Here is a 22,130-nt window from a genome sequence, read left to right on the forward strand (position 1 = left end):
GAGGTTAACTCTAACTGTTGTGGAAAAGAAGGAAAACAACTAAGAAGGGAGGAGGAGACAGGATAGTAGTGAGAAAACGCGACTGTTGAATGTTGATGTTTTCCAGTCGGCTTAGCCTCTGAAGTCAAAACACTCGGCGCCACCTCAGCCACCGGAATCCTCCGGACATCGACAAGCGCCATGTACAGCTAAACGTGGGTGGCCTAGTCCACGTGTACTCGAGTAACAGTGGTGCCGGAACTCAACAACACCTGCATGTCATAGGTGCTCTTGCAGGGCAAGGTTCATTCATGTACGTGCGTGCGCGGTTGTGATCCGTCTACGTCCGACAAAAAATGCATCCTATTCGCTTTAGCGTCAAATGCAGAAGGTTCTCAACTCTATGCTGATCAATGCTATACCGTACCACCTATCCATTATACAAGATTGCAATCAAAATAAGCTTCTCAGCTCCTCGTTCTTTTCAGTCGTGTTGTTATTGCCCTGTCCTTACACCCCGGGGAGGTCATCAGTTGATATCCGTTCGGCTAGCTGCCCACGAAGATGTCCCGCGAGCCCGGGATTATTCTAATTCTGCAGAGTGGCGAACTCTGCCACTCGTGTAGTTGCTCAACACAGCGTTGCGAAAACTTGCCTTGCATGGCGTCATTCTTGGAAAAGAGAAGGAAAAAAAAAAAGAACGATGGGAGAGGGGGCTTCTATACGGAGCACGATACGAGACAGCTCGCAAGCAGCGAGCGTATTCCGTGACCAAGGCACACCCATACATTCGGGTCGTACAGTAAGTGCCGCAAAAAAAGAAGAAAGAAAAAGGGGGGAAGGGTGACGCCAAAGAAAAAAGAACGTCAGTCTGCGGCGAAAAAGGAAGCAAACCCCCATGAGTGCTAATGCGAGTGCAATCGATACTGCACAGAGCGGAAAATGGAAAGAACGGCCACCACCAAGCACGCAGCAAGAATCGCACGTTGTTCTTGCCGTAATATGCGACTATGTCGATCGGGCCCTGCGTGACTACGAATTCCAGGACAATTAAATAGCCGGAGGAAAGTGAGGCGTCTTTCACTTCACTCTAGACTAGCGCGGCTAGGCAGTGAGACGAGACGAACTTTTGCAAGTAAAGAAACTTGAAGGACTAGTTACAGACAAAAAATAACGCTGCTGTATCCAATCGGGCGACTGGGTAAAGCAGGGAGACAGGTCTCACTACGTGAAATGAATTTGATCAACGGTACAAAGTGCACAATCGTAAAGGACGATGAATTTAAGCACGAGCTATGGAAAAAAAAAAAAAAAAAAAAAAGAACCTTCACGCGGCTACCGCAGTAACGGTGGATGAGCCGCTGGTCTTAGGCCGACCGTTCTCGGATATGCACGGTAATGTATCATGCATCTCAGAACCTCACAGCACAGAAGTACGAACATTCCTGTAATTCAACGCAAAATTGAAGCGTCACTGAGCTCTATGCAACGCAAAGAGACTGAACCACTTCTCATGAAGATTAAGCCTTTGGTCACTCACAAACTCGCAACTGCTACGAGACCTGTACAACGAGACCTTGAACACAATTTCTCCAAAGAAAAAAAAAATGGAGTACAGCGATGCAGAGAGTGAGAAATACTTGAAGTGACCTCACTTTGAGAATAGAATAATAAAAAAGTGGGCTCCGTTACGTCTGATATACCTATATTGTAACGACACTCAATAAAAACTGCGATGAAATGCAATGCAGAAGTTCTGTATAGCCTGTAAATGGCACCTGCAGGCATAAGTCATACTGACAAAGTGGGGCATAACCGGCAGTGAAAAGCACGTTCACGCACACTACACTGGGTTACCGCACAGTGCCAGGGTATAACCAGGGTAACCAAGGTGTAGCGGTAGTGCTTCGTGCGGCTTCTCCGGAGCGATGGTGGGGCGCGGCGCATGCGCCCTGACGTAACGGCTGCGCGGAAAGGGAGCAGAGTTAAGCGCTGGAGGAGGGAAGAGGGGGGGGGGGGGGGGGGGGGGGGGAAGGGAGAAACGCAGCAGCAGCCTCTCGCCCCCGGCTGAACCGGATCGTGCGCGCGGCCGTGCCAGCCGGCCGGACTAGTCGAACTCTACCTGTCGTGCGGGCAACGTGGACGTGGGGCTACCGGGGCCGTCGCCGATTTGGCGACTGCTCGCTCTGCTCTGACGGATACACACGGTGTGGGTGCTGGTGCTGACGCCGCTTATCTCTGACCCTGTGAGCATACGACGAAGATTCGTGTGCGACGACGATCCAGGACAACTGTGTCCTGGACTGTCCCGGACATCAAGCAGAGAACTCCCGGACGATCTCACTCGCCTGTGTGAAGGAACTTCCGGAAGTGTTGTATTCGTCTGCCTGTGATTCCCAGTCCGAAGGATTCTAAAGGGCTTTTTCCAAGTGAGCGTCACAACTTTCAGGTGAGTCGCATCAGACGGACCCATTCGTGGTCGTTTGTTCGTTCGGTGACCAGCGCACATCGCGTGAGTTGACGGATGGAGATATGAGAGAACACGGTTTAGGATATCATATGCACAGAGACGTGTCGTCGAAGCGCTTGTGCAACGTCGGCGAGAGAGCAATCTGGAGTTGCAATAGAGAACTGCAACTTCCATGAAGCCTGTGGGAAACTTGGACTCGTAACACGCTCTTTGAATTGCCCCAAACTTTTATACTTGCAACTTTTTATAACATTTTTTTTTTTCGTAGCGCTGGTCCACAGGCGAAAATCTCAGAGCGACAGATTTTCGCACGAGAAAATTAAAGCTGGATTAAGTTCACTGAGAAAGAGGAGAATTGTCCGCGAGCAACAATCGGAAGGTGGGCAGCCGGAGAGGCAATGCCAGCGTCGACAAGTGCAATAATCAAGATACTTTGTTGGCCGAATTGGTAAACATCCATTGTTAATAAAAACAGCGCGAACAGAAAAGCAGTCACATTTGTTTTTGTCTGGGATAAAAACTAAGGCTGAGTTGTGAGTCAGCTCTTGTCATGTAGCTTCCTTTTATCTTGTCTTGTGTCTTCCTGTTCGCGCTGTTTTTATTAACAATGTATTAATCAAGGCTAGTCTCAGTTTAACCTTCCTGGCTGTCGGTGTTGCCACATATGTCTTTAGCATCTACGGGCAAGTGAAGAAACTTGGCGCCTTGCCGCTGTTGTCAACATGTCTGTTTCTGTCGCTTCGTGTATCGACACTATGCGTTCACGTTGCCTGATACGAGCGTGACGCGTCGGCTCGCCAACAGCCAAGGAGTGAAGGAAACAAGCTCGGCTCATGGTTGATTACACTCGGATGCTTTTTGCGAGCTCAAAATTTTAATATAAGCAGCAATATTCGCCATTAACTTAGGCTTCTAGAATGCCTGCAGGCGTTTAGAAAAGCAGTGCTCGTTCATGAAATTCTCACAGAGGCAAGCACAAGAGCGTGGAGCTGCATCGGACTCGGACAGAAACGTCAAGGCTAGATCAGCCACAGTATTTCTTATCTAATTTCCTCTCCTTCGACGGCTCTCTGGTATAAATAGAAATCCCGCGCCAATCGCGCTCACCTCCTGCGTAGTTGCAATAAATGCGCCGAACCTTTTTACTGCTGCGCAAGTAAGCCTCCAGCGTGTACGTGACAAGCGAGTTGAATAATGTGTCCGGAGTCTGATTTCCCATAAATTTAATTGATGACAGCTAGGTGCACGGTGCTCTTTTCCAAAGCTGACAAAGAAAGAAAGGGCGCATGTTGTTGTCTCGGAAAAGTCGCGGCCCGCAAGTGTGTCCACTGCGGCAGTACGTGACGATAGCCACGGTAAAATGGTTCGTGTAGCGCATCGCGCGTAGTTGTGCGTACAACAGTCTCGCTGGGCAAGGGAAGAAAGCGGTATGAGACAAATTCAATTAACTTCACCCCTCATCTCACATCATCGCTGCTTCCCATGGACGGGTGCGTCCAGAGAGGGGCTACTTCGCGGATAGCACCTCATTTTAATTGCAGAGTTCGAGCACTTGTCAAGAAAAAGTACTAGTAATATAAGCGTCAAAACCAGGTGAGCCAGAGTGCGCGCACAGGTGTAAAGTCACAGTCTGTTGTCCTCAGTCGGTCCCTCGTTCCCTCTCTTTCTGTAAAGAACATAGTGAAGAGGTGGCTCTCATTAGGATGTCCTCCGAACCGCAGGGAGTAAAACGGGTTTGAATAGAGTGCAGCGTGTGAAAAACAAGAGGGCGGCTATACACTATTTTTTACGCCTTTTATTTGTTTATTATTTGCCGTTTCCTTGGGTTGCGGGAAAGCACGGCCGAAAGCACCAGCAGCGCCGGGGACGCTTATCTGCCGAGGAGCAACAGGTCTCCTCGACGAGGAGGAGGCTTCTTCCGCGAGAGCAGCTGTTGCCGCGAGGTGAAGCCGAGCTTCCCGTGGGAAAAACAAAAGACAAGCAGAAGGGCCAGGCAGCCTCGTGTGGTCGCCGCCGTGGGGGCAGTGTGCGATCGCGTTGCGTGCATGTTAGGCGACCGGAAGCGCTCCATCGGCGGCCGTGGGAAGGCGAGGGGGTGACCGGGCACCGCTTCCGGCGACGACGCGCCCCGGCGGCGGGACACGCTTGGCCGGGTCGCCCGAGACAAAGGGGGGACACCGCGTGGAGTCGTCTCCGACTCGTGGGTGCGTTCACTGGGCCGCGGTGACAAGAACGGCACAAAGGGAGGCTCGTGTCGCTACGCGATCGCGCCGCGACGACCCGCGAGATTTCGTATTCCCACCTTGGCTTTTAAGTTCCCGCGCCAACTCTAACGCGCGTTCGAAGAGTGAGTGAGTAGATTCCTTTACCGCAATCGAATCTAACCTTGCATAAAACAGCCTCTTCGCCTGATCGAGCACCCGCATTGAGCACCTCTAGCAAACCCTGTTTAAAGGCGCAAAAATGTATCAACTAGGAGAAATGCAAAACACGGATGGAGCTTTTGCCTCGAGAGGTGTACCTCTGCCGCAGTGAAGTGAGCTTTTCAGTTAAGAAGCATTAATGGTGCAGAACACATCATGGGAATCGCGTGAGAGCTACATGAGGCATTGGTTGTTTCTGAAAGAAACCAGGCTAGCACTACAAGATTCTCTGTGCATTGCATTTATAGCACTGTAATCGTGTAATGTGTCGAGCGAAGGCTGACGTACCTTTTGTTTGCGCGTGACATAGTTGTTGTATTGGGCAAAGATCGACTGTCCAGTCTGTAGATGTTTGGTTCCTTTGTCCCTACTAAGCCCACATAAATAATTAATCTTGTAGCCCCACTATTCAACTTCGTCTTCTTCGATCCTTCCTTCCGGTCAATTGTCTATCTTATCTTTTTTGGTTCATTTATTTTCTTTTTTTACGCGGCGTCTAAGCGCCTTTTATTCCTGGATTTAATCCCGTAGGAACACAGGCTCTCGAACTCCAGTGTGCAACTTTCGTGGCGCTTTAGTGGGCGATCAGCGGGACCTGAAGGAGCGATAAAAACCCGCACTCGGCTGAAACTTATGGAGCGAAGCGCATAGATAGCGCATGCGCAGAAGGCGCTCACCCTGCAGAACTCGTTTCGCACTGAGGACGCAATTGCTCACATTGCTCGAGGCGACAGCCTTGCCTTAAGTTGCGGAGACACATCTCTTTGAAGCTCTTGTATTTTGCCCCACTATCTAGTGGAAGATCGAGGTGATGAAAAGCGGATAACGAGAACCAAGATCGCAATGCATGCAAACTACCCGCTTTATGTATACTTGGGTTCATAAGAGACCCTTATTTCGTGTCCCTATAGCTCCTTTTTATGTTAACAACCTCGCAGCGTCCTTATTAATTCATTAACGTGTAAGTATCATAAAAAGTTATTGTTTTCAGTATACACTGCTACAGTGCTCTCGAATTAATGGATGCTATATAGCTTCGCGTAAATGCGAACTTTCAGGGCGACGCCAGCATTGTTGCTGGCCGTGCTTGCGACCCGCCGTTTGATTCTAGGTGTTACATATAGCCCAGGCGTAAGCTCGGTTGTAGAGTATCTTCAGGATTATAATAAACAAGACGGTCATGGTCTGTGATCTAAAATTTCAGAATTTTCGCTAAAAAAAAGGTTACTGCATGCTATTTCGGTTTTATTTTATTTTCAAATACTGGTTCTGAATGCGTTCTAAGGCAAAACAAAAGTTAGCTTACATTGACTCATGACAACTTCGACATAAAGCTATTCCTGTAGCTCTGAGGAAGCGAACATAGCGGAGCTCCGCATATGGGCAGATGAAGTCAGACAAGAAATTCACCGTGATATAAATAGTGTCTGCGGCTGACTGCGGACTTGGATAATTGGATGTCATTCGAAAATGCCTTTGTGTTGCACTGGGTGCAGTTAAATCGTAGTTGTTGATGATGATGACGACCTAGAGAGAATACGGCACTTTCTTTTCCTCCAAAAGCAAGTAGGAAAAGAGTGAAGCGGGCATAGTAAGTACGCGCGACAAATACAGTTGGGAAAACAGCTCAGAGCTATAACGGTGCGATGTCATTTGCGCACGCACCGTATATCGCCAGAGATGATCGTCAAGAGAGTCGTCGTCGGCATAGTCTTCGAGAAACAATCACTTCGTGCGCCATAAAACTCTCTCCAAGGTGGCCCGGCATTTTCAAGCTCGGCAGCGACTCACGGGAATGGAATTCGATAAACGCGTCGCGTGTCGCCGTTGTGCTTGTCGTGTACGTACGCGGACAGGTGACTATAACCTCTGACAAAACGATCACGAGCTGTGGAACAACAAAGTGATGATGAAATCTCCCCCCCCCCCCCCCCCCCCCCCCACACACACACACGGGGCACCAACAGCGAGCATGCCTGACTGGCCTTTCGCGCAGCGCCCTGTCCGGCCGATGTACACGAAGACCAAAAAGCAAGAAAGAGGAAAGGAGGCAGCTTGATCATCGGCGGCGAGTTGATATCCTTGACTCGGAGCTTGTGTACAGAGCAAGGTAGCGATCTCGAAACGCAGCCGCGGCGGCGCCTGGATCGCAATCGCAGCGGTAGAATGGCTACAATGAAAGCGCTTCAAGGACGCCAGCGCGCAGCCGTCCATACCTGATGGAGACCCGGATCGCGAGAGGAGTCCTTCTTCTCTGCTGTAGAAACGTGGCATTAAGTGCGATGAGCGCGCGAAACGCTCCAGCAAGTGCGGCTTCTTTTTTTTTTTTCTTTTTCCCCTTTGTTGCTGCAAAGAAAATCGCGCGTGCCCATTGCTTGCCGCTGTGAGCGGAGTTCTCTCGATGAGGTTCGCGCTTGACACAGGCATGCGGAGACAGTTATGGCTTGCGCAAGAGCGCTTAATTCAAAAGCCGATGAAACGAACGCGAGCCGTAACAGTTTTGCACGAGCGATCGACTGTCGATTCGGCCTTGACGAGATGTGCTAGGCATTTCCCTCTCTAGAGACGTGTAGCATCAGGAGTTTAAAGCAAACTACAGAACGAAACGAGACGTGACAGCTTTAAGTATTATTCATCAGTGCGAACCGTTGTATATGGTCGACCCAGTGAAAAATTTACTCGAAAGCTACGGCAACGCAATTTCAGTTTAACTTACGCCATATTATATATTTAATACACATTTGACCTTGTTCTGCCGGCCCAAAATGAGTAAAGAAGAAGTACTTGTAAATTTGGCGCGCATTGGTTGAGTACTTTGCTCCTGTATCGCACGGACAGGAGCTGATTCCTCGCCTTTTTCCTCCACCCCGTATATACTTCGTGTCTACGGATCGAGCATTCTTTTCACCACCCTACCGCCCAGGGATTTTCAACCTGACATGTCTGCCCTCGATCCATTTGCCGATTTCTTTTTGAACCCGAGTTGCTCAAAGAAACATTCTAGAGGGCACTTTAGGCCACTAAAGTGCAATGAGGCAAAAGCCATTACAGCGCGGTGGATCGTAGCCCTCCACTACGGCACCTCTATCTCTCTCTCTTCTTTCACGCCCACCTCCCTCCCTTTCTTTACGGCGTGTTAAATGTTGGTTTGGTTGGTTTGTGAGGTTCAACGTCCCAAAGCAACTCAGGCTATGAGAGACGCCGTAGTGGAGGACTCCGGAAATATCGACCACCTGGGGATCTTTAAAGTGCGCTGACATGGCACAGCACACGGGCACCTTGCTTTTCGCCCCATCGAAAAGCTGCCGCCGAGGCCGGGATGCGTATTTGGGTTTGCTCGGTACGGTGGCTCCGCAAGGGGCCAAGCGACAGAAGAGACGAAGAAAACGGGCTGTTCCGACTAGCATCTACCGCCCCCAGGAGCCTAGCAGCCTAGCGATTAGCGTTGCATGCTTTTTTAATGGGCGTCGCGTTGGACCAACACCACCTAGACTAACGCGGCACTAGCTTGAGAAAGCCTATAATACTATTACTACTACTACTACTACTAAATAATAATAATAATAATAATAATAATAATAATAATAATAATAATAATAATAATACACAGTAATATTTCTCTGCTAATAATAATAATAATAATAATTATTATTATTATTATTATTATTATTATTATTATTATTATTATTATTATTATTATTATTATTATTATTATTATTATTAGTAGTAGTAGTAGTAGTAGTAGTAGTAGTAGTAGTAGTAGTAGTAGTAGTGGTAGTAGTAGTAGTAGGTAGTAGTAGTAGTAGTAGTAGTAGTATAGAGGAAGACTAGTTTCACGAAGTTGGCACTGAATTGTCTAGTTAACGGCCGAATTAACTGGCTAAATATTATCTTCACAGTTTTAATTAATAATAATAATAATGATTGGTTCACAGGAAGGGAAAGGCGCAGTATCTGTCACACTTGTGTCTGTGGACACCTTCATCCCTTGGTGTCCACAGACACAAGTGTGACAGATACTGCGCCTTTCCCTTCCTGTGAACCAATTAATATTATTACCATTAATAATTAAATCTGGGAAGATAATATTTAGCCACTTAATTTGGCCGTTACCTACAGACAATTCAGTGCCAACTTCGTGAAACGAGTCTTCCTCTATACTACTACTACTACTACTACTACTACTACTACCACTACTACTACTACTACTACTAATAATAATAATAATAATAATAATAATAATAATAATAGTAGTAGTAGTAGTAGTATAGGCTTTCTCAAGCTAGTGCCGCGTCCAACATGAAGGCCATTGAAAAAGCATGCGCCGCTAATCGCTAGGCTGCTCGGCTCCTGGGGGCGGTAGATGCTAGTCGGAACAGCCCGCTTTCTTCGTCTCTTCTGTCGTTTTGTCCCTTGCGGAGCCACCGTACCGAGCAAACCCAAATACGCGGCCGGGATTTGATCACGCGTCCTTGGGAACAGCAGTCGAGCGCCGTAACCACTGCGCCACCCCGGCGGGGCAGGCGTGGTAAATGTGTCCGCGGAGAATTGTGACAGGTACAGCACCTTTTCTATATCATGTAAATCAATGAAATGCCGCTGATGCCTCTGATGTACTAGCGCCTCTTAGACATCTGGGTCTGCTTCTGTTTGCTGTGTGGTCGCGGCATTCGAGGAAGCTCCAAATGAAAGGAGCCGCACGGACGCCTGGATCGGACGCCCAGCGGGGTCAGCTTCGTCTGTGCATATATCGCCTGGTGACATCACGACCAGTCGTGAGGGTACATGGCGCGCCCCTTGTCGAACACAACCAGCATTCATTTGAACGCATCAAAGTTCACAGGCGTTCTATAATTCGTTACAGGAAATTAAAGGCGCCGTATCGGTCACTCGTAAAATCCCGCTATCCTCACGGTAGACAAGGGGAATTATGATGAACGTATTCCCGGTGGAGACATGGTTTATTTATTTCTGTCTCCCTCGAAAGTGTGACACCCTCTGTCGGCAGTCTCTGCCGATAGCTCCTGCTGACAACGATGAGACATTAAAGGATTTCGCCTTAAAATAGACATGCAAGCTTTCTCCTGTAAAAGAGAAGTCACCGCCGGAGTAGCTTACGAAATTCGGCAGAGGAACGTAAGACTGCTTACAAGCATGAACGCGAAAGCATTATATAGTCTTGCAGGTAAAATGTTTCCGTGTGAGGTTTTGGCCATTTATTTTTCTGCTGGCCGGCATTGTATTCGGTATATGTGTTTGCATGTTCCACATAGACTGCCGTCCAGGAGCCACATTCGCCGAAACCTCTGTTGGAAAGAATGCAATTCATCATCATCATCAGCCTGATTATACCCACTGTAGGGTGAAGGCCTCTCCCATATTTCTCCACTTAACCCGGTTCTGTGCTAGCTGCATCCACTTGACCCCTGCGAACTTCTTTATCTCATCCGCCCACCTAACTTTCTGCCGCCCCCTGCTCCGCTTTCCTTTCCTTGGAATCCAGTTTGTTACCCTAAGCGACCATCGGTTATCCTCTCTTCGCACTACATGTCCTGCCCACGTCCATTTCTTCTTCTTAATTTCCACTAGAATGTCGGTAACTTGAGTTATTTCTCTGACCCACTCTGCACGCTTTCTATCTCTTAATGCAATTGGCGGTATATAATATATTTGGTTCGCGAACTAGCTTTAATCACGTATGCTATATGCAACGAGTAGACGTATGACACCACCCGGAACGCTGTATGACAAGCGGTTGCGTCGCAAGTTTTATACGAATGTAGGGATATGTCAGGTGCCTCATGGAGGTCGGACAAAGGCGAGTAGATATCTCGACGGCCAGTAGGTATAGTATTATATATGAGATGGTGGTGGCCCCAGTCGCGGATGGCTCTCGATGCATTCGAACGATGAATTGTAATGTCATAGGGCCGCTTGATCACGCCATTCAATTTTCATCCTGTGCACCGCTGCTGATGATGTATTTTTCTAGAGATAGTTCGGGCACGAACGCCGCCCACTTTACTCGTTACGGACATATAATTAATTCGCTTTAATCACGATGTACTCCGTTTGAATTTCATTCCACCGCTCTGAGACACGGCAACAACCGGTGGCCACGTCATAAGCTAGTGCTCGCCATTCCTAGTACCAAATGAGACGGCAAAAAAAGTGAATGAATAGGACGCAGTTAAAATAAGACCGTTACATTATCTCGGCCCAGTGACCCTAAGTGCTCACAGCGCGGAGAAGGCCGCGAAAGTTCATGAAAAGTAGTCGGACACAAGAAAAAATATATTTAGAGAGTACCCACTTGCTGTCAATGAGTTTCACGGCACGTTTATAAGCATGGATGTATCGAATACGTCTTACGAATGCGCTATCATCGAGACACAAGCGAGCAGCGGCTTTAGCTGTAAGGAGACGTGGCTCATGATCCGCTTTCGCGCGTGCTTAAGCTTCTCATCTGAACTAAAAAAAGAACAAAGCACAATTAGCTTTCTGCCCGGACCTTCACGCTCGTGATTTGTCCCGTTCTTCCTCCACGACCTGGGCTTCGTGTGCGAGCTGATCAGATGAGCTTTCTTCGGTAGCGAAACCGGTAAGCTCTCCAGGAAAGCGTCATCCCTTCCCTCGTCGTATGCCGGCCGCGGAGCTCACTCGAGGAAGAACATCTTTTCTTGTTCTTGACGGTGGCAGCTAGGCGCACCTGGGTTGAGAGTCACGGCAAGCTTTCGGCTATATACAGACGGGAAAGGGTGCATAGAGGCGCATTGCTTCGATTAATGGACGGAATGCACTTCTCGAGGTCCCGATCTGTGCTCTCTGAGGTTTACTTTGTTGACGCCCGGGGCGTGCGTGAATGGGCCCGTGCGGCGTTAGATCAACGCACGCGACGCTGCAGTGGTATTATCGTTGACGGCAGTGGCAGTACGTGCATATAATGGCAGTTCTAGGCAGTTCGTGTATCTTCGTGGTATATAGAAGAACGCAGCGAGTATCTTCCTTCAAGTTGCGCGCGTGCCCGTGTGTGTTCGCGAGTTGTATGTGTACAGCGCTACGTGGTCGTCCCATCACGTCAGGACTGGTCACGATGTTCACCCGCCGCCCTCGTCCACTCCTGTTTGCGTCTTGTTTGCGTTTGTGTCGCGTAGTACACAAGTCGCCGGCCTTCCTCGAGGAGCGCGCACACACGCGCAGCGACCCACCACGTGACCCTTCTTTAACGGAGCGAGAATATGCTAATGTGCCGCGCTAGGCGGTGCTCTTCTCGTCTTCCCGTCTCGAGCGATATGCCGCAGCTCTCGCCTCCGGGGCGAACCCTGCAGATTGCTATTCCAGACGGAAAAGTGGGCGAACCGTTTTGGGTCGCGCGCGCACGCGTCCGCTGCCGACGCGTATTAAGCGATTTTTTATTCTTCTTTTTTTTTTTTTCATATTTCGCCCTCGCATATGATGCTGACGTCACTCGCTGAGCGACAGCAGCGCGTGCGTGTCCCTGTCGTAGGAAATGCACGGTCCTTCGTGTTGGCGGAGCCTTACAAAGACATTGCTCTCGTATGATCCCACCTAACGTGTAGCATGGCCCATCCGTGCAAGTCGCGCGAGAAGCTTGGATGCGGGGGTAGATCTGAATGCCGAAACTCACTACTCGTGAAATGCTTTTGTGGTCACTTTTACCTACAGAGGGGAAAACAGAACTAAACAGGGAAAAGCAGAACGTCCGGCTAAGGTCAACCATGACAGAAATTTAATTAAAGATTCATGCTGCACTAATTAGCAGTGAGGTTGGTTTGCTCAATCGGGAGTTTGTAGTAGTAGTACTCTGTAGCTTATGCTGTCCCTATAGGGAGCTTGCATGAAGCGATACATGCTGGGTAATCCGCCATGATGTTGTCGCTGGCAGCAGACGACGCAGCACGTCACTCACACAGCACACTAGCCCCATCTGCATGGTCGCGTAGTGCGCGCAGACGATGCTGGCGCGATCAGACAGTCGACTGCGGATCCCTCTAGCGACGCTGACGCGAATGGCTCCAAGGGCCAACACACGGAGATCGAGGAAAATCCGGGAAAGTATCAAACTACTCACCAGAGCTAGAAGTAATGAATGTCGGCGATGCAGGCGATGTCGACGGGTGGCCACAGGTCCAGACGCATAGTACAGCCAGTCGTCTTCGCCTAGCGTGAACATGTCTGCGCCGCACTGTTTTGCCTTTCTTCGTAGCGCGCCCAATTTTTCGGACACAGCGTCGACGCGTAAGTTCCTCAGTGATATCTTGCAAGATCTTGCACGCACGGAAGGACAGCGCATGAAAAGCAGCTTGTTTGCCCGGTGGACCGTCGAAAATGAGAAGGCACTGGCTCCATTCAGCCTGGCTGCGCTTCCCGCCGTCTGCTACCAGCGACAACATAATGGCGGATTACCCAGCATGCATCGTTTCATGCAAGCTCTCTATATCGTTCCTCTGGAGCTCTTAACATGCAACATAATAGCTATATTAACAGGTGCATAAGAAGGAAAAGAAAATATGCTATTTTTTCCTCTGAGTGGGTTGATAAGATCAACGGAGGTATTATATATGGCATTGAGCAATATTTTGTTGTTTGGATTGTTTGTTTGTTTGTTTGTTTGTTTGTTTGTTTGTTTGTTTGTTTGTTTGTTTGTTTGTTTCTTTCTTTCTTTCTTTCTTTCTTTGTTTTTTTTTTTTTTTTTCAAAGTGAGATTTCAAGAAGCAAACGGCGAAATTCGTTCCAAACCATCTTCCTTAGCACGGCAGCCAGAAGCATTTTACATATGTAAAACAGCAGGCAGTATATAAAGAACGTCAGCAAGCCTCGGAAGGCATATATTTATTTGGACTGCACATTAAGAAAAAGGAGCGTAGTCTTCGAGTGGACAACGCTTTCCGGATTCGTGAACGACGCTAACTTCTGACGTCAAGGGAGGCGTGAAGCGAATCAGAAACAACCAAGCATCGCAGTTGCCAGCATACTGTATTATAGTACAAAGGCTGAGCTTCAGGCGGACGGCCAACTTTTCAATATCACTGTTTGCGCAAGGGAAGGAAAGTCTCGGGCCTTGGTGGAAACGAAACAAAAAAAAAAAAAAAAGCAACAAGTCTGAAAACACAACACACAAGCGCCGGTAGCAAGGCGAAGAAAAGAGATCGCGAGCGCCCGACGCGGAAAAAAAAGTTTCTGCCCATTGCCAATTAAAAGGGCACTGTTTCTTGGCGCACCAGCACCAGCCTCTGTGGCTTAGTGGCGCGAGGTTGCGTCTTCGAATCCAGCAAAATGCAGTGATGCCAGTGTTCTGTACAGTGTTCGTTCAAATTAACCTGCACAGCCTTGCTACTCTGTCGGCTACTCACGGCTACTCACTCGGCTACTCACGGCTACTCACTCCCTCAACTCGCTTCCTTGCGCTGTCTTTTATCAATTACCTCACAGTGAGGCTCAATCGTACATTTTTTTTTCTTTTTTTTTTCTTCATTTCTTCGCTGTTCACTGGAAGTGAGACAGTTACTTCACCTTCTCTTCCCTCGTAATCACCCAGCCCCAACCCATGAAGCATCGCCAAAGGAAGACGATTGTCCTTCTTTCGCGCGAACGCTTAAGCGGCATACAAGTGGCAAGGGAAATTGCCGGTTCTTCTGCCGCATCACTCGCCCAATTAATTCTTCCTTAGGTGCGATAGAATTTAGACACCCCGCTTTTATGTCCCTTATTCATAAACTCCTTGCAATACCAGTGAGGAATGAATTCGGAAGGGAGAGCCCTTCCGAGTTCATTCCTTACTGGTATTACAAAACCGATCTACCGGCTTGTCTTTCGAGAAATTCAGCCTTTCTGTCCGCCGCCAGATTAAATGATTCGTGCTTCATCCGGTGCATACGTACAGAGAGAAAAACCACGTCGTATTATTTACTCAGGCTTTCGCGTGCGAAGGCCACGCCTTACGGTTAAGTATGCGATTTGCTTCGTGTACTTCTCGTTCTGTCAGCAAGCGTGCATACGTTCAGACAGGCACGGGTGTGGCTGCTCTGTATATATAGCTCTCAGGGCAGGACTGCATCGAATTCATGCGCTAGCTTAAGATTAATGATGGAGACTGCGGACAGTACTTTCGAACCAGATTTGTTTTTCTTCGCTTCATTGCTTGTGTATTCAGATTTTGTGAGGGATTCGCGTGATCCGGCTTCAAAACACCGGACGTGCCCTATAATGATCCACGTTGCACAGTTCAGACCGTAATTAAGCCACGCATCTGGGAAGTCCCGTTCGACTTCTCTACTTAGAGTTGCATTATTGTGCCGGGCATGCAGGCAGCGCCACGGCCAATAGCACTGACGCCGAGACATGGCGGTGGTCGTAGAACCGACCGCGCGCACCGATTCAGGCGCCCCATTTAGCGTCACGTGACCCTGCCTGACGTGTGGCGGGCGTACGCAGCGCACTCCACGCTCCACCGGGCTTAAGCTATACCTGATAAAACGGCTCGTCAGGGAGAAATACGAGTGGCGCGCCGCTTCCGGGTTACCCGTTCCGCGCGGGCTTTATGCACTCGCCCCCGCGACCTACATCGGGCCATCAAACACCGGCAGGCGCGTATACGCTTAGGCGCGAGACTGACTAATAGGGACACTTGCGAAGACACACAAAAAGAGAGCAGCGCCGCTGCCGGTCCGGGAACTGACGCGCGCACCACTACGTCTGCGCGGTTTCTTTTTTCTCCCTCGCTCTCTTTGAAGGAATAAACAGAAATGAACGCTAACAAGAAAAGACGGCCACTGCTTCGCTTGAATACAGGTATTTCAACTGTTTCCGTTCCGGACCGCTGTTGCCGCTGGTTGCTTTTTCTTGGATCTTTGCAATCGATCTAGTTTACCCAAGCGTTTCCATCGGCGGAAATGCGTAAAATTGCGTCCGTCCTGGATTCCGTGCGTTAAAAAATAAAACTAAGAAGAAAGAAGCAAGATATGCCGAAAATCGACGACTAACTCAGGCGTCACAACTGCAGCCAGACAAAAGAACAGGCGCGCTATACGCACGGTTCGTGACTTCCTATACTAGATTCGTGAGGTTACAGAAGCGGTATCCATTAAGGACACACTGGACAGGATGTGGTTTGGGCGACAGATAAAAAAGAGCGCTGGCTGAAAGTAGCATGGGGGTCTTAAAAATACGCCAGAACTCTTATCTTCTTAGAGACGCTTACGAGACACAGTAATGGTAAAGCTGGTTTATTGCAGGAAAGGGAATAGATAAAAACGGGGTAAAGGAATTCATTAGGAGTACAACCACTATTATTTTGGGGCGGAAATCCTACTCAGAAAAACCTCCTCATTCTAGAGCGCATTTAAGCGCCCGGCCGGAACAATAGCGGTGCCCTCATTTGAGCTACCCCATCCTCTCTGCTGGCGTTTCGCGTGCACGTTTGTGTGAATGCGGTGGTTGTGCATAGCTGCTAATAGTAAATGTTTCTGCAGTCATTTCGCTTCATACTTACCCTCCAGTCATTCCGCTTACATGCGGAAACCGGGCTTCGAAATTCCCTTTCAATTCCGCCAGCTACTGGGTCAGACGATCAAGAAACAAGCGCAGTTTCCGCTGCCGGCCAAGGTCTTGGTTTGGTCGATCAACCCCGAGACGGGCGACCAACCCAGTGTTTGGTCACCCGTCTCGGCTGTGGGAGGTGCGAGGTTCGATCCCCACCGCCGGCCACACAACCGGTGAAAAATGGGTAAAGGCTTACCCCGACTTCGCGACCGGTTTTCTCTGGGGAGCTCCTGGGAGGAGGCACTCGATATCCTATGGCCTACAGGCCACCGACACGGTTTAAAGAGCCGTTTCATAAGTGCAGTCGCGGTGTATGTATCCGATATTATTTAACATAATATTAATTAAAATGACCCCTTCCCCTAGCTTTTCACCTCAAAAGAGCCGAGCACCGAGCCGGGGGAAATCTTGTCCCCACTGAAAAACCGGCAGGTACCCGGCAGCACCAGGGATCGAACCTGGTAGCTCCCGAATGCGAGGCGGATGCTCTGCCTCAAGGCCACCGCTTCTTTTCTTCTGTTCTTGATCTACCACCGCTACAATCCCTCCGGGTGTACCTTTGACTGGGACAAAAATTGTTCCAATTGTAGATGCTATATATAAACCCACCGCTTGACTGGAAGACTGTTTCGAATGCACGCAAAACGAACTAGAAAAAAAAACATGTAAGAACCAGAGAGCCTATCAAAGTTATGAAACAAAATGTGAAGGTGTTTTACTACGTGTTAAACTGCAAAGGAAAGGGAAAATATTTGCTTTATTTTTGAATTCATGGGATATTTGGCCTTAATTCGCATACTTAGTTGATTGGTTTCAATTTTATTGTTAATATGGATATGAAGTTTTCAAATAAACTATAGGACAGCTAGGGTGATGCCGCGCCGCACCCACCATTCCTCCCTCTGGCGCGAACACAAAGGTGCTTAAGGGTTCCCGGAGCTGTCGCAGGGTTAAATCGACATCCTTGGAACCTGGGAGAGACCTTCGTCCTGCACAGTACGAAGATAACTTGCCGGATATCGGCCAGTTGCTGATGACGATGCCGAAGCGGCGTGATGAAGCTAGAAATTTCTCTGGGTAGTTACGATTTGCGCTGGGCAGGGAACTTCAAACGAAACGATGGTGTTTATGAAGAGAGAGGAATCGCTTCAACAGTCGGCTCTCACCTGTTTCGGCACCACTAACAACGGCGTCCCGTGATAGTTATCCTCGGTTCTTCCTTCTCTCTCTCTTTCTCTCCCTGCATGAGAAATCCGTCTCCTAAGTGCAGTCTGCGATCGGCGCAACAGTGACGATTCGAGTGGTTAACGCTACCGGCGCTGGCCGGAAAATCAAAGTGCCGCGAGCTTCGCGGGCCGCCTTGCGTAACGCAATTGATTTGGCGTCAAACACGAGGCGGGTCTGGACGAACGATTCAGTATACCTGCGGCGACGGCGCGCCGACTGACAGTCTAGCGTGCACAGCCTCGCATACAACGCTGCCAGGGCCGTGCAATTGCAGGCTGCGCGTTTATTTACGGCACACTGGCCAGAGGTTTCTTTTTCTTTTTTTTTTCCTTTTTTTGCGTTGGCCAGGCTTTTCTTCCCCACCTCTGCGTATTACTGACGCCGGAAACTGCTGAGGCGTTACCGCATTTTCGGCACAGTATTTTTGTTACAGTAATTTCGCGCGCTCGCTTGTGTTGCTTTTTTGGAAGTGTCTGATAGGGGTCAGAAACTGTGGTATAGAAAAATGAAGGGTGTCCATTCACATTGCCGTTCATGAAACGACGGCCCTATTTTATTAGTTATTAGTTTATTAGTTATACTGTTTTGAAAACTAAATTTTTAAAGCGCCGTTCGTCTCAGGTGTGTTGGAGATACACCAATGTAGCTTGCCTTCGGACATGCAGGCCAGACTCAGGCCAGACATCTAGCATATTGTCTACTTTTATTCAAACGTATAAAATAAGCAATGTTGGTATGCACCAATAATAAAACTATCGAGCAAATGCCTTAGACGTGGGGCCTTTCATAACTACCTAAAGATCTAAACGTTTTCCTCTTCTAAATGTGGCTATTTCTCTTTTTCACAAAGCGCACGGATATATTACGTCAAAATTAGCTTGCGTTCTACGCGTTCACACGAGTAGTAAAAGCCACTTGCAGCAATGATAGCAAAGACATGCCCACGAAGTTGGTTCAACATCTCTCAAATCTAGAAATGGATTTTCGAACGCAGCTTAAACGTCTTCCTCCACATCTTCGAGGAGAGAGTGGTTCGTATCTGCAAACTCAAAGCATTCGGTGAACTCGGCATCCTATATAAATACACCTACACCGGCGCGGACTCACGATGGACGACCACACTCACGATGGACGACCACACCGAGTACGTTCCTTCCGCCACATGAGTTGTAGGGAAACATTCAACCATTCTGCTGACGTTCGTTTGCGGACACTAGAGGCCAAGGTCCTCAACATCGCTCTCATTATCGGAACCTCCCAGGACCAGTCTCCACGCGCAAACCCGAAGAGCCCTCTATGTGGGTGGCCCTCCCTCTGTCTCTTATTACAGCGCCCTGGAACTCACCAGTGTGCAAACACTTGTGGCAGATGGTAAAGCGCCTCCACCGCTTTCCTCTTCCTGAAACGTCAAGCCCTCGTCCTCCCATTCCCTCCTCACACAGCCAGTGAGGGTGAATGTGCAAGCGCTCTCCCTGTGTGCTCTCGCCGGTACGTCCAGAAAGGGTCTTGACTCTTGAGTGCGCACCCACATATTCGGTGCGGAACGCTCGCCGGCCGCGTCTGTGCTCCGTCTTCCTAAATAAAACCGAGCAGCGTTGAGAAAGGTATGAGATGTTCTTCGATGTAGAGACAACAGTGTCGTCTTTCGACAGCACTATTCTTGAAACATTACTCTGCAGTTCCTTGGAGTGCTCTTCTATACTTTCAGTGCACCCCTTGGGCAGCGTCTCCTGCGATCCCCTCAAGGCATTGCACATGTACGCCTGAAGAACACTGTACGCGATAGCAAGTGCCACCTTCCGTCAGCCGCTGACACCGGCCGGCTCTAATCTCACCAGCGCTGCGCGTTTTTGCAGGCATTTCCAGATAAGAATTAAAATAGAAATACAGCGAAGAAGGTAAGACGCCAGCACGCTTGAGACTGAAGCTGTCACGCAGTGGAGGATTCCGGCGCAGAATCCGCGTACTCTGCTGGGGAGAAAAGAGAAACATGTTAGGGAGAGGGCGAACGCCTAGTCCGAGTGTGGCATGCGTCAATCACGTTATGCGGCCCAGGCGGCGGCGCGCACATTCCCGCAGCGCCCGAATGGAGGTCACACTCGAGAGACTCCTTCCTCCGCCACAGCGCCGATCGCCTCGTTCTCGCGTGCAGCTCTCGGCGTAATCGGCGTTCTCAAGTCGCCCAGGGACAGCTTTCCTTGAGCAGCGGGCCTCAGAGCCTATGCGCGCCCACCACTCAGTCGTCGATCGACGGCTGTGCGAGGACGTGAGCGATGCGTACGCTGAATGCTGTGGCTCTGACCGATGATGCGAAGATGCGTGCCTTACCAGGCTTCTGAACGCCTCCGCCGTCGCACCATGCGGGGATCTGGGGCTTGCATAGTAAACGAAGAATAGTTAGCACTAGAGTAGCGCGGCCTACACATGGATTATTTCTCACTACCGCTCTTCGCGAAATCGGGAAAACCGCACGAGACACTCATATACGGGGCAATCTAATTTAGCTCATGCTGCGCAGTTTTTAGTGCATCATATATTTGGAAGCCTCGTGGGTTGTGCTGTAGATAGTGGAAGAGAAATTAAATTGAAGCACATGGTGTAAATATGGTGGCTAAACCCCTTCTAGACACCATAGTGTAAATGACGGGGTTGCCGCAAAATCCATGGAGAATATTATCTCAAGGTCGTAAACAATGATCGCTACCTCTGTTCTTTGAGCTTTGCTTTAGTTTAGTTTATGGGGCTTAACGTCCCAAAGCGGCTCGGCTATGAGAGACGGCGCAGTGGAGGGCTGTGGAAATTTCGAACACCTGGGGTTTTTTAACGTGCACTGAAAGCACGCAGCACATGGGCGCCTTGCTTTTCGGCTCCATCAGCGGCCGCGGCTGGGATTCGATCCCGCATCATTGTGCACAGTATTCGAGGGCCGTAACCACTGCATCACGTGGCAGGACTTACTAAGCTTAGAGTGCACCGCAGTGCGGTTGCGTTTCTAGGATCACGTTTGCAACACACCACCAATCGGTACATCGCCATGTGATCAGTGCCGCAAACTTAACTCAGAACTGCGGGAACAGGCTGTGCACTGTGTAGAGTAATAGGCAGCCTGCGCGCACCGGCGATCGATACAGCTGTAAGGACGCGCGACGATATCGCGTGCTGCAGTCTAGAACGCAGATAAAGATTTTGAATAAGCTCTAGGACGACTACACGCGCACAGTGCGTTCGTATCTTTGCGCATTCCTATTTTTGAGAGCTCTCTTTTCCGTCCATATCAGGCAAAGCCAGCTAACCCTAACCCTACAGCTTGAGACAACGCTGGGTCACGACGGAACATCACCGCGAGATGTATTCGCGGCCATGGCGCGCTGTCGCCACTACACTACGCGACCAGTGACACTGTCGGCAAAAAAAGCACGGCTATCGGATATCCCTGTACCGATCCAAATCCTTTCGTATCGAGAGCCGCACAGGAGAAGCCGGACTTTTACGACGCGAGCGTGCTGTACCGTGCGGCGGCGCGATTACGCGATCGGCACTGAACGTGCGTGCGTGCGCGCAGCGTTGGAAAGGAAGAAGACGAAGCCGTTGTCGGGAGAGCGGCTGGCATCGGCCGGTATCGTCCCCCGCTGCTGCCTGTGAGCGTATCATTGATGCCAACCTGTTTAGGATGCAGTCTTGAACTGGCCCAGCCGGATCGAGCGGGCTTTTTCTTTTTCAGCGCGGCGGCCTTGAAGGCCTGTGCGGGCCCGATGGGGCGCGTCGCCGAGCCAACGATCGGTCGGACACCCTTCCCACTGTGACGCCTGAGTCTTGTTCGCGATGTCGCGGGCCTGCTTCGCCGCATCCGCTCCCCACTGCTACCGCAGCGCCGTAGAGTTGTTAGCGCAGTCCGTGTAAATATACACAGGGGCTCACAGCTAAATGTAACCAAGGTTTTAAAAATACTGTATAGGGCCTAGCCCAGTAACCCGGGTTCGAACCCGACCGCGGCAGCCGCGTTTCGATTGAGGCGAAACGCAAAGGAGCGTGTGTTCTGCGATGTCAGCGCACGTAAAGGTTACTAGGTGGCCGAAATTATTCCGATGCCCTCCATTACATCGCCTTTCGTTTTTCACTCCCATATTCTCCCTTCTCTTACGGCGCGGTTCAGGTGTTGAACAGAAGTGTGACAGATTCTGCGCGTTTCCTTTCCTACACCCAATTTACATTTTAAGCGATTGTTGATTGTTGGAAGACGAAGTGCATCCCTGTGGAACGCTTTCTGTCTCCTGCGTTTTTCAGTGTTTTTGCGTGTGTATCGCGTGGACGCCGTCCCTCATACGGCGATGGACCTGGATCCTCCTGGACATCCGACCAGACAAGCGGCTCCCTCCTCGAGTTCTTCGAGGAAGCGTTGCAGCCTTACGAGTGACTCCGACAGTGAGGATACCATACTTTACTTCAGTGAGGACAATAGTGAAGGAGAA

At 49.6% G+C, this 22,130-nt stretch overlaps 1 protein-coding gene across 1 annotated transcript in view; it reads left to right on the forward strand.

The window, feature by feature from the left end:
- Positions 1–2,064: 2,064 nt before the first annotated feature.
- The window catches only part of RhoGEF64C (Rho guanine nucleotide exchange factor at 64C), a 140,024-nt gene continuing 119,958 nt past the window's right edge, over positions 2,065–22,130 (forward strand). Inside the window, exon 1 of the mRNA XM_084593960.1 lies at positions 2,065–2,428. The gene's annotated coding sequence lies outside the window, so the exon portion shown is untranslated. The remainder of the gene's footprint in view (positions 2,429–22,130) is intronic.

Source organism: Amblyomma maculatum, chromosome 2 (assembly GCF_055883805.1).
Source record: "Amblyomma maculatum isolate TAMU_Amacu chromosome 2, ASM5588380v1, whole genome shotgun sequence".
Lineage (NCBI taxonomy): Eukaryota > Metazoa > Arthropoda > Arachnida > Ixodida > Ixodidae > Amblyomma > Amblyomma maculatum.